Raw genomic sequence first — 13,696 nt, 5'->3', positions numbered from 1 at the left:
AACCAAGCATATAAACAAAACTACATGTTTTTTGCCAACGTTTTTCCCTTAATCTTAGTCAAAAGTTTATGTGCCTAAATTTTACTAGATGTGAGACCAGCTTGGTCTGATGTTTCCAGATTCATTCAACAAATATTTTAATGAGTATCTACTGTATTCCAAGCCCTTTAATGTTTAAATTTGCAAACTGCACACCACCACCGAATTCCTCTATGAAGCCTTATCATTTAAAATAATTGCAAGGTAATAAGGAATCTCAACACTGTTTCTTGCGCACATTAAGTCAGTGGATTGGGGCGCTTTTTCAGCCATTAAAGCGGCATCAGCGAGCCGCTACCGACCACACCCGGGACCCAAATCACAACCAGCAGCCACAGCCGGTGAAACCACCTGTGAGAGTCGCCCGCGCTCCTCCTCCGAGGAGGCGGCCAGGACTTTGGCTCCGAGCCCAGCGAGCACCGCTGCGGGACCGCGGGCGGGACGCGCCGAGCGCCTCGGGCGACAGTCGGGGCTCCGGAGCCCGGGTCCCCGCCCCGCCAACCCTCACCTGGAGACCCCGGGCCGTCCCCGCCCGCCCCTCGCGCCACCCTGGCGACCGCCAGACCCGCCAAGTGGGGGGAGGGGTCTGCGTTTCCGCTTTACCGCGGCGGGCGGTCGGCGTCTCGGTCGCCCGCCTGCCTGAATTCCGAGCTGAGCTCGGGTCCCTTCCTCAGAGGGAAGGGACGAAGCCCAAAGGGCGGGTCCTCGGGGAAGAGACCTCGCCCGAACCTGGAAACGGAGCCGCAGGCTCAGCCCGCAGCCCGCAGCCCGCAGCGCGCGGCTGGCAGGGCCGGGCCGCACTCACCGCGGAGCCCTCGGGGACCGGGGTTCGGGGCCTCAGGCCGCTGCCTAAGGGCCCGAGAGGGCGAGGCGCGGGGCCGGCGCTGCACTCACTGTCGCCTTTGTCTCGGCCGCCTGCTCCGGCAGCACAGCTCTAGGCCGGCTCCGCGGCTCCTGCCGCCCTCACGCCCGCAGCTGTGCTCCCGGCTCCCTCCGCCCCGCCCAGACTCGCGCAGCCAGCGGCGTCCCGCGCTCAGAGAGCGGCGGGGGGCGGGGCTTCATCGCGCAACCGCCGCGGCTGCCATGCCGGCCCCGCCCCTGGGCCCTCCCCAGCCAGGCCCCGCCCCAGCCAGGCCCCCGCCCCCGGCCCCGCCTCGGGATGGGCCGGCCGGCAGGCGGCGCCACCCCCACCTTGAAGCCGCGCAGGTTGGGCGGCCGCTGCTGTGGGGAATCGACCGCCCACAGCAGGGGGTGGAGCCTGCGCGGGAAAGCGCGCGCGGAAGATGGCGACCGAGCCTGGGCGGGAGCGCGCGGGAGCCTCTTCCCAGCCCGGCCCGCAGGCGGCTGCGGCTCGCGCCCGCCCGGCCGCGGAGGGGCGGCGTCTGCGCGCGGTGTGGGCCGCGGCCGCGCCCTGAGGAGGAAGCGGGGTGCCGCGCTGGCGGGGGGCGAGGTGTCTGTCCCTAGCAGTTGCGACCTCGAGGTCCTGAAACCCTCGGACCATTGTTTTTTTCAATGTAACAGTCAGAATCGTTTGTCATTCACTGGCTTCAGGCCCGGCACATCCAGCTGGCGTTTGCAATGGGAAAACTGTTCGTGCCCCAGACCTCTGTGACTCCTCCCCCGGATCGCATACGTCCCAGAAGTCGGGACACGTGACAGTGTCCCAGTCTAGCGGCCAGTACTCCACCAAAGGACCCGCAAAACTCTGCCTGTGGTCAGAGGGCCAGAGAGAGCCAGGTGCTGGTGTCAGGGCATCCTTCCAGCTGCTCAGGCCACAGACTTTGGCGTCATCCTTGGTCCCTCTCACACTCTCATTTTCACTTCCAATCTGCCAAGAAAGCTCGTTGGTTCCACTTCCAAAATAAATCAGACTAGTTCTCACCTGCGTTACTTCCAGCATCTCAATTATAACTCAGTGGCCTACTAAACCACAGGGCCTCCCTGCCCATCATCTACTCTGTTTACTGTCAAAACAGCCGGAATATCCTCTCACAAGGAAATGTCACTTAGCGTTGATACTTCGCCTGAGCCAGGTATTTAAAATTGCAACCGCCAGACACCAATTCTCAATCCTTCCTACCTCATTCTTTTTCTTTTCTTCCCATGACACTTCACACCTGGTAGCAATCTCTATGGTCAGCTTTCCGGATCTATGGTTAGGCATTCACAGATTCAACTAACCGCAGATCAAAAATAGTCAGGGAAAAAAAATTAAATAACATAAAAAATACAGTATAACAACTATTTATATAGCATTTACATTGCATTTGGTATTGTAAGTAATCTAGAGATCATTTAAAGTATACAGGAGAATATATATAAGTTATACGCAAATATTATGCCATTTTATATAAGGGACTTGAGCATCCGCAGATTTTGGTGTTGATGGGGATCCTGGAACCAATCCCCTAAAGATACTGAGGTATGACTGTATTTATTTTATATGTTTATCTTTTAGTGTCTTTCTGGTCTTCGCTGGTAGAAGCTGAGATTTTTGTCTGTTTTGTTCAACTGATGTACCCAAGTCCCTAGAATAAATGAAAAATTTTTAAATTCCCTGAGATAATAAAAAGTGTAAAGCAACAAAAAATGACCCGGTTTGTATTTTAAATTTCCTCTTGGTTTCAATTTCTATTAGTTAATTTGGTCAATATTATATTCATAACACTCTCTTTACATATTTAATGTAGCCTTTAAGATTTAAAATAAAACAATTTAAAGCCACAGATTATATAGTACAGTTTGGATTTTTTTTGTTTGTTTCTTTCTTTGAGACAGGATCTTGCTCTGTCACCTGGGCTAGAGTGCAGTGGTGTCATAATAGCTCTCTGCAACCTCCAACTCCTGGGTTCCAGGGATCCTCCTGCCTCAGCCTCCTGAGTAGCTGGGACTACAGGCACACGCCACCACACCTGGCTAATTTTTCTTTCTAGTTTTTGTCGAGACTGGGTCTCACTCTTGCTCAGGTTGGTCTCGAACTCCTGACCTCAAGCGATCCTGCTGCCTCGGCCTCCTAGAGTGCTAAGATTACAGGCATGAGCCACCATACCATGCCCCGGCCCCGCCCCCTCCCCCTTCCCGTCCGCCCCCCGCCAGCCCAGCGCTGCGGCTCTGCTCGTCCCCCCGCGGCCACACAGGGGCGCAGCCGGACAGCGGGCAAGGGCGGGGCGGGGCGGGAGGACCGGGATGGGGAGAGGACGGGGAGGGGCGGGGAAGGGGGCGCCGGGGAGGCGGGGGTCTGGCTGTGTTAAGGGGCAGTTTTCCCCTAAACTGATCTACAGACTAACCAGGATCCTTACTGAACCCTGGCAGCGCCTTTTTTTAAGTGGAAATGACAAGCTGACCCTAACATGTGTATGGAAATTCAGAGCATCTAGACAATATACCAGCCAAAACAATTTTGAAAAAGAACAAAATTGAAGAACTTACACAACCAGACATCCAATTTTACTGCAAAGCTATGGCAATAAAGACAGTGTGATGCTGACATAAAGATGGACCTACAGCCAAGTGGAACAGAATAGAGGTCCAGACTTAAACCTTTCATTTATGGTCGATCAATTTTAAACAAGTATATCAAGATAACTGGATGGGGAGAAATGACAGCTTCAACAAATGGGACTGTCTACAAAGGTCTGTTTGTATATCGTCCATAGTACCAAATTGGCTTATAAATAAATGAGTATTCGTAAATTGTGCAAATAAGCCCAGATGCTATTCAAATGCACAGGACTTAGTAATCTTTTGGCAGATGAGACTGGTCTAATATTGGTTTGATGGGAATGGCCAGGTCTTCAGCTAAATATGCATATATTTAACTTTAAGTTTCTTACTTTTATGATGCTTTCCTGGCATGAAAATTTAGCCTGGGATGATGGCTATATCTGTCTGTCTCATGAAATTTTCCAGGCATAATTGTTAAGGATGAATAAATTGGGTAGATGTGGCTAGGAAAAAAGTTTGTAAATAAATTTTTGATGATGGTTATATTTTGTAACATGTTTACTTGGGGAGGTTTCTCAAATATTTTAAGTAAATATACCCTTAGAGTTTTACTAAGTGAAGTTAAATGATGAATATTCATTGAATATATAGATATTACCCAAATAAGATAATTCTAAAACAGTAATTGGACATTAATTGAATAAGAGTTTAGACTCGGCCGGGCGCGGTGGCTCACGCCTGTAATCCTAGCACTCTGGGAGGCTGAGGCGGGTGGATCGCTGGAGGTCAGGAGTTCGAGACCAGACTGAGCAAGAGCGAGACCCCGTCTCTACTAAAAATAGAAAGAAATTATATGGACAACTAAAATATATATATACAAAAAATTAGCCGGGCATGGTGGCGCATGCCTGTAGTCCCAGCTACTCGGGAGGCTGAGGCAGTAGGATCACTTAAGCCCAGGAGTTTGAGGTTGCTGTGAGCTAGGCTGACGCCACGGCACTCACTCTAGCCCGGGCAACAGAGTGAGACTCTCTCAAAAAAAAAAAAAAAAAAAAAAAAAAAAAAGAGTTTAGACTCATATACTTTTGACTTCTTATTTCAAAGAAACAAAAGTTATCTGAGTCTGTTAGTGACCTCTGACTGTTTAGTGAAGTACCTCAAACCTTTTAACATCTTTAGCAGGTTTTCCTGGGATCAAAATCCTAAATTAAATCTTTTTGACCTAAAATTAACTTTGGGATTTTCCAGTTGGACCCCAGGAGAGCATCAAAGAATGTATATCTCTTCTTGTGGAGATGTTAAACTATTAGGCTAATTTGGTAAATCGTATAGGAAGCATTGCCAAATAAGAAATGATATTTAACTTGGTCATATTTGTGTAAATGTGTTATTAAAATGTATTCAAAAAATATGTGATTCTGAAAATTCTAATGTGTTGTGTTATGTGCTATCAGTCATTATGATTACTATGTTAAACTGTTATATGCCACAGAAATACCTAAATTTTCTTGCCAATTGTAAACTCTAATCAGACTTTTGACTATGGCTGTTCTGGGTTTCCACAGTTATTATTTTAAATTCTTTGATGGAAGCATTTTCAATCAGCTATAGTCCAAAATTGTTAATCAAGATTGAGAAAAACAATCTTGATTACATGAAACTAAGTAATTGATAACAATACTGCTTTTATGCCTTTATTTAAAATGTTGGTTCTTTACCTAAATGTTTTACAGAGTCAAGGAAATTTTCTTTCGTAAGCTCTGTATATGAAATTTGCAACAATTTCGCAAAGTATCCTATTGTGAACAAAGATGAAAGCATTTGCTTTTTCTCCCTACTCGATTCCTTCAAAATTCCGGAAGTATTTGTGAATATCCTTATCTTTATTTATATAAGTTCAATAAAAATATGCTGTCTCTTTACAAGCAGGATACAATTGGAAACACTGGCCATATTGCCAAGGATTTGACTGAAGTGTCATATTTAAGAATATGCATAAAATGCCAGTGTTCCCAGCCTTACAGTGAATGAGTAAAAATTGTCACTTCCTGGCAGTGACAGACCTTAAGACTATAAGTAAAGAGAACTATAAGTAAAGAGACTATAAGTCCGAGAACCTTAAGACTATAAGTAACACCTAAAGCCTGCCTTGGTTTGGCTTCCTCCCCTCAAGAAGTTCTAAAATCTGAGATTCCTATATGATCAACGTGGACAGAGAAAATCATGCTTCTAAGGAAAACTAAAGCACACCTGCTAGTAGATTGAAGCCCTGTGCACTGTGTTCAAGTCCTTGTTATCTACCTGTGGCCTGGAATGGATCCTAAATCCCCTGATTTCCTCCAATATTTGGCTACAACTAAATCCTGCTAAAGTCCCTGGGATCTCGCCCACCAGCAAAGCAGGGATACTCCAGGGCCATTCATGGAACACAACCCCTATCCAGATTAACCAACTAACAGAATTAAATATTAAGATCGGAGAGGAGTTAGATATTAAGACTGGAGATGTGGGTGACACTGGGGCTACGCTGTCTATCCTTAGCCCCGGCACACTGTCTCTGTGACCTCCCTGGGGTTCTGAATTCATCTAGATGGTTGGAGTGGCCAACGAATCTATGACAGTTCCTAAATCTCTACCTATCCTCCAACTAGGACCCCTCGTGACAGCCGTGGCCTTTTGCTTGTCCCGTCAGCCCCCATACATCTCCTGGACAGGGACTTCTTAAAAACCTACCAGGCCCATACGTCCTTCTCCCGAGTAGGGGAAATAACGCTTGAGTTATTTTCACCAGGAGACTTTGCCACTCAATGGCTTTTGCCCAAATTTCCATCCATTCAGTTAGCCTCGCCAACACTACCCACCCTGCTCCATAAGAGCCACGTGGGAGTCTGGGCACAATCCAACACCGAGGAAAACCCTCAGGTTGTGAAGATGACAGTTGTGTACACTCCCCAGGACGCGATTCACCCCAGGAGTCGACCCCAGTGAAGAAGCGAGATGGGGAAGGTTTCTGCGGTCCTGCGTTGGACGAGGTTCTGCTTGGGATGACCGTGTGGTCAGAAACCTTTCCCATGCCGTGAACAGAGCTGCCGAAGCCACCAGGGCGCAGCGGGGTCCCCAGACGCCCTCGCGGGTCGTCACAGCCCAGCCGCTGCGAGAGTTAGACCAGCCCCGCCGCGCAGGTGGCGTCGCTGCCGCTGCCCACACTCCCGCCGCACCTGGGTCGCGTGACAAACCTAAGATCTTGCAGCGGCGACGCTCTGACACACGGGTCTTCAGAAAGCCCCCAGCTCCGGCCCGACGCACTGGACTCAATTTCCGGCTCTCAGCTGTTTCCAGGTCCCATCGACGCCTCACCCCTCGGGCCCTAAGGAGCCTCCTCACATCAGGGCTGGGCTCGGCGTCCTCCCCACCCTGCCTCAGCCGTTCTCACAGTCCTCTGCGGGAGGCCCGGGACCGCGCCGGCCAACTCTCCGAAGCTGGACCCGCAGCCGAAGCGACCCAGAACTGATCCGTATTTCACAGGCGCTTGGGCGTTTCCCAGGCACAAGGCTGGTGGCGTTGCCTGGCCCCTCCACTGCCGCTGGGGGCCCGCGTGGAATAGGGGGACCGGGCCGGCTGCAGCCGCTGCCCCGGATGGGTCCGGCTCAGAGTCAGAATGCGGACAAATGTGTACCTGAAAGCCCATCCTTCAAGACAGACCCGAGCAGCTGCAGGGTCTGATTTTAACATGGAGCCCAGAGGCCATTTGCTGACTGGAGGCCACGCCCACACCGCGCCTGCACCGCACTCGAGTTCCCCAGAAACCTGAGCCTCCGATCAGCTTTAGTACTTCTGGAGCTCAGCTGCACTGACCAATCAGACTCAGCCACACTGACCAATCAGACTCAGCTGCATTGACCAAACAGGACTCAGCCACGTTGACCAATCAGGACTCAGCTACACTGACCAATCAGATTCAGCCACACTGACTAATCAGGATTCAGCCACATTGACCAATCAGGATTCAGCCACAATGACCACTCAGACGCAGCCACACTGACAAATCAGACTCAGCCAAATTGACCAATCAGGACTCAGCCAAAATGACCAATCAGACTAAGCCACATTGACCAATCAGGCCTCAACCTCACCGACCAATCAGACTCAACCACATTGAGCAATCAGACACAGCCATGTTGACCAATCAGGACTCAGCCGCACTGACCAATCAGATTCAGCCACACTGACTCATGAGGACTCAGCCACACACACCAATCAGATTCAGCCGCAATGACTAATTAGGACTCAGCCACACTGACCAATCAGACTGAGCCACATTGACCAATCAGGACTCAGTCCACTGACCAATCAGATTCAGTTAAATTGACCAATCAGGAATCAGCCAAGTTGTCCAATCAGACGCAGCCACACTGATCAAACAGGACTCAGTTGCATTAAACAAGCAGACTCAGTGACGCTGACCTATCAGAACTGAGCAGCACTGACCAATCAGATTCAGCCACACTGACTAATGAGGACTCAGCCACACTGACCAATCAGATTCAGCCAAACTGACTAATCAGGACTCAGCCGCACTGACCAATCAGACGCAGCCACACTTAGGAAGCAGACTCAGCCAAATTGACCAATCACGACTCAGTCAAATTGTCCAATCAGACCCAGCTACACTGACCAATGAGGAATCAGCCAGAGACCAATGAGATTCAGTCGCATTGACCAATCAGATTCAGCCACACTGACTAGTCAGGACTCAGCCACACTAACTAATCCGACTCAGCTACACTTACCAATGAGGAATCAGCCGCACTGACCAATCAGATTCAGCCACATGGACCAATCAGGTCTCAGCTTCACTGACCATTGAGACTCAGACAAATTGACCAATCACATTCAGCCACATTGACCAATCAGGACTCAGCAGCACTGACCAATCAGATTCCGCCACACTGACTAGTCAGGACTCAGCCACACTGACAAATCAGACGTAGCCACACTTTCGAAGCAGACTCAGCCAAATTAACCAGTCAAAATTCAGCCAAATTGCCCAATCATACTCAGCCGCACTGACTAATAAGGACTCAGCCACACTACCCAATCACATTCAGCCACACTGACCAATCAGGACTCAGCCTCACTGACCAATGAGACTGAGCCACATTGAGCAATCAGCCTCATCCACGTTGGCCAATCCGGACTGAGCAGCACTGACCAATCAGTTTCAGCCACACTGACTAGTTAGGACTCAGCCACACTGACCAATCAGATTCAGCCACATTACCCAATTAGGACTCAGCCACACTGACCAATCAGACGCAGCCACACTGACGAAGCAGACTCAGCCAAATTGTCCAATCAGACTCACCCACACTGACCAATCAGGACTAAGCCTCACTGTCCAATGAGACTCAGCCACGTAGACCAATCAGGACTCAGCAGCACTGACCAATCAGTATTCAGCAGCACTGACCAATCAGACGCAGCCACACTGATGAAGCAGACTCAGCCTAATTGACCAATGAGGACTCATCCAGCTTGTCCAATCCGACTCAGCTACACTGACCAATGAAGAATCAGCTGCACTGACCAATCACATTCAGCTACACTGACCAATCAGCACGTAGAGTCACTGACCAATCAGACTCAGCCTCATTCAGCAATCAGACTCATGCATGTTGACCAGTCAGATTCAGCCACACTGAACAATCAGGTTCAGCCACACTGACTAGTCAGGACTGAGCCACACTGACCAATCAGATTCAGCCACACTGACTAATCAGACTCAGCGGCATTGAGCAATCAGACTCAGTCACGTTGACCTATCAGGACTCAGCCTCACTGACCAATCAGATTCAGCCACACTTACTAGTCAGAACTGAGCTACACTGACCAATGAGATCAGCCGCATTGATCACTCAGACTCAGCCACGTTGACCAATCAGGACTCAGCCGCACTGACCAATCAGATTCAGCCACACTGACTAATCAGGACTCAGCCGCACTTACCAGTCAGATTCAGCCACACTCACTAATCACGACTCAGCCACACTGACCAATCATATTCAGCCACACTAACTAATCAGGACTCAGCCACAGTGACCAATCAGATTCAGCCACACTGACTAATCAGTATTCAGCTACACTGACCAATCAGACGCAGCCACATTGCCGGAGAAGACTCAGCCAAGTTGACCAATCAGGACTAAGCCAAATTGTCCAATCAAACTCAGCCACACTGACCAGTCAGGACTCAACCGCACTGACCAATGAGATTCAGCCACACTGACCAATAAGGACTCAACCTCACTCACCAATCAAACTCAGCTGCACTGGCCAATCAGGACTCAGCCTCACTGTCCAAACCGACTCAGCTGCATTGAGCAATTAGAAGTAAGCCACAGTGACCAATCAGACTCAGCTGCATTGAGCAATTAGAAGTAAGCCACAGTGACCAATCAGACTCAGCTGCATTGAGCAATTAGAAGTAAGCCACAGTGACCAATCAGACTCAACTGCATTGAACAATCAGACTCATCTGTATTGACCAATCAGGACTCAGCTGCACTGATCAATCAGACCAAGCAGTGAATCCCTCATTTGTATAATGAACCTGACTGGAGCCTGAGCAGGAACTTCCGCTGTGTGACCTGAGCTTTCCCTGTGCTCTCTGGTATGGCCACCCTATCACACAGAAGGCGGGGTCTCTGGAATGAGTCTCTTTCCTCCAGACTCCTTTTCAGAGAACTTCTGTTCCTGCCACGCACCAGACCTTCCCCAGCTGTCCACACCCTCGGGCCCGCCCGGCCCCGCCCTGCACCCTCCCCAGACCTCCTGCTCAGGCTGCAGCTCATCCTTGCCCGGCCCCACGGGAGCTACTGGAGCCCTGAGGGCACGGACTTCACTCGCTCGGCAGTGGGCTGCATGGTTGCCCTGCCCGGCAGAGGCTGTCCAGCTCCCGCGCATCAAAGGGCCCAACCTCCGGGCGCTTGGGACACTGGGGAGCCACCGCACCCCGGCTGAGAATCCTTGCTCAAGGCCAGGGACCCTGAGTCCCCACTGCGACCGCTGATGGTGGCCTTTTGCGATCTAGCTTGAAAGCTGCCAGCTGTGCCAGCTTCCTCTGCCATGTGGCGCCCTGCCTGCAACCCGCACAGGTCCCCACTGCCTCCTGCCAGTGTCCTTGGCTGGACTTTGGAATGTCCCAGGGGCCACTTCCCCTTGCTCCACAACACCTCTGCTGCTTCCCGCCAGGACCCTGCTTGGCCAGGCCGGCGCCCTAGCATAGGTAGCTTCCTCTCCAGGGCCCTGGGCATCTTGAGGCTGGCAGGCGTCGGGCCAGCTCGCAGCCCCGGGCACGTGGGGGGCTGTTGGCCTGCTGTGAGCCTACTGCATGTACTCGGTGCCTTCCGATGTCGAGGGTCAGCCGTCTGCCCTGCGGCCAGCCAATTCCCACTAAGTCCCTGCCTGCCAGGGTCAGAGGCCCCCACGTGTGTTTCAAGCATCTCCTGAGTTTGGCTTTTGTGTCCCTGGTGGATTGTGAGGTGCTTCGCAAGGTGCTCACAAGCAGGAGCTGTTGATCACTGCCATATTGCCTCAGCCCCCCGACCCCCAGCAGCTGCCCACTCCAAACAAAATGATGGGGCACGTTGGGGAGGCCCAGGAACACAGGCAGGGCTGGGACCAGGCAGGCAAGGCGCTGAGCTGCGTGGTTCTGTGCCCAAAACAGGAACCAGGTCGAGAGGCCCCTGTTCTGGCATCCAGCTGCTCGAGCCCCACGTGGCTCCAGTGAGAGGGCCCTAGCAGTGCTGCTTGACGACAGAGCCTGCCCTGGGCCAGGACTCCGGGAGGGGCTCAGCAGGCCCGAGGCTGGGGGCAGCCAAACCCCAGGGCCAGGGGCCAGGTGTGCTGTGGGCCTGGTGGTAACCCCAGGGCCAGGGGCCAGGTGTGCTGTGGGCCGGGTGGTGTCCGACGGGGCTGGTCCTGCCTTGGCTCTGCGGAGGACGAGGGTGTGAATGGTGCTGCTTCTCCAGGGAGAGGCTGAAGACGTCCAGGCATTGGCCGAGCATGATCGACCGCCCACTGCCAGCAGCCCCAGGCCACCTGGAATGAAACTCCAAACACCGGAGCTCCCAGAGTGGGGAGGGGGATGAACGCTGAGGGGGGAGTCAGACCATGCAGGAGGGACAGAGAGGGGCCTGCAGGGCCCGGGGGGTGAGCAGAAGCCCCTTAGCCCCTGCACAGTCCCATACCTGTGGATTGGGCACAGGGAGCTGCCCAGGAGCCCTGTGTCCCCGAGACTTCTGCACCCCACAGCCACAACCCACCCCGCTGCCAAGTCAGCGTCCTGACACCCTCCTGGCCCAAAGCAGTAGCCCAGTGCCCGGTCAGCCAGAGAGGCTTCCAGGAGGGAGAGCTGCCCCCTCCCCACCCCACTGCTGCAGAGGGCGGAGGGGTAGGACAGGTGTGGACACAGGTCCCCCAGCTCCCCTCTCTGGGCTTCCCTGGGAGGCTTGGTCCCACCAGGGCCTGACCCACACCTGGCTGTGTAGATCCCGCTGGTTCAGGAAGGCCCTGGGACTTTCTACCAGGTTCACATTGTTGGGGAGGACAGTGGGGCTCCATGACCATCCTTTGGCAAAACCGAGTCCGTTCCATCCACGGAGCTCCAGGGCAGGTGGCACTCCCAAGATGTCATGTGGTGTCGCTGTGCCACCCAGGTGGCCACACCTCCTACTTGCCCCCTCCCTCCTCTGCCTGTGTGTCCATCTCCGCCTCTTTGTCTCCCCTGCCCTCTGTCTATCTGTGTCTCTGTCTCCCTCACTCTCTTGTCTCTGTCTCTCTCAGGAGGGGCAAGGCCAGCCGCAGAGTCCAGAACCTGACAGGCAGGGAGTGGACCCGCACCAGCCAGCTCAGGTGTGAGCAGAGGGCAGGGGAATGGGCACCCTCGAGAGCCGGCCTCCTGCAGGGACCTCTGAGCTCCCAGCTGTGCACAGGGACCCTGGGTAGGGAGCTGAGCAGGGCAGTTGGGGACCTGGCCCTCCGGTGAACACCCCCAGCCGCTGGTAGAGCTGGTGTGATAGCGCCCCCCAAATTCGCATCCACCAGGAACCTCAGAATAGGAACTTATTTTAAAATAGGGTCTTTGTAGAAATAATTAAGTTAAGGATCTTGAGATGGGGGTCCCTAAATCCAGTGACAGGTGTCCTTATAACAGACACCCCAGGAGGAGGCCCCATGAGGACAGAGCAGCATTATTCACGGTACCAAAAGGTGGAAGCAACACAAGTGTCCACTGACAGATGAGCAGATATATAAAACGTGGGCCATCCACACAGTGAACTATAATTCAGCCCTAAAAATGTGGAAATTCTGACATACGTAACAACATCGTGCTAAGATAAACAACCCAGGCACACAACGACAAATAGAGTGTGCTCTACTTATGAGGTAGCTGGAGTAGTTTCCAGGGGCTGGGGGAAGAGAAAATACGAAGTGGGTGTTTAACGAGTACAGGTTCCACTTGGGGAAGATAAAAGAAATTCTGGAGACGGATGGTGGTGATGGTCACACAGCAACGTGCACGTGGTTCAAGCCACTGCAGTGGGCACTTAAGAACGATGAATGCTGTATGTATTGAATCATACAGGAAAAAAAGGAATGAAGCACTGATGTATATGACAACAGGGATGAACCTTGAAAGCGTCCTAAGTGAAAGAAACCAGGCACAAAAGGCCACATATTATATGAGTCCATTTGTATGAAATGTCCAGAGCAGGCAAATCCACAGCGGTGAAATACAGATTAGTGCTTGCCGGGGACTTGGGGGACAGGGAAACGAAAGCGACTTCGTAACGGGCTTCGAGTTTCCTTCAGAGGAAGAAGAAAAACATCTGGAACTATTAATAAATAGATGGTTGCACAACACGGGCAATGTACGACACTCCATTGAATTATGTATTCACAAGTGGTACAAATGGTGAAATTGTAAAAGGTGCTTTCAGATATTTATATACGTTGTCATAATATGGACTAGGACTTTATCACCTAACTATATCGATTGGTGATGTAAACATCACTGGGCAAACCTGAGATACCTTGCAACCAGTGTGCACACACATGGCTAGAGAATTACAGTAAGGTAACATGTGGTTCAGTAAATTCTCATGAAATTTCCATGATCAATTGGGCCATTTGCCATTCATTTGGCAGTGAG

The 13,696-nt window shown here is 51.8% G+C and overlaps 1 long non-coding RNA gene across 1 annotated transcript in view; it reads right to left on the bottom strand.

The window, feature by feature from the left end:
- LOC138397187 (uncharacterized) overlaps positions 1 to 1,019 on the bottom strand; it is a 51,015-nt gene extending 49,996 nt beyond the window's left edge. The window contains exon 1 of the long non-coding RNA XR_011235753.1: positions 934 to 1,019. This is a non-coding gene — a long non-coding RNA (uncharacterized lncRNA). The remainder of the gene's footprint in view (positions 1 to 933) is intronic.
- Positions 1,020 to 13,696: the final 12,677 nt, after the last annotated feature.

Source organism: Eulemur rufifrons, chromosome 16 (genome assembly GCF_041146395.1).
Source record: "Eulemur rufifrons isolate Redbay chromosome 16, OSU_ERuf_1, whole genome shotgun sequence".
Classification (NCBI taxonomy): Eukaryota; Metazoa; Chordata; class Mammalia; order Primates; family Lemuridae; genus Eulemur; species Eulemur rufifrons.
Note: the sequence above shows the minus strand (reverse complement) of the source record. Positions and strands in the feature narration are given on the sequence as shown.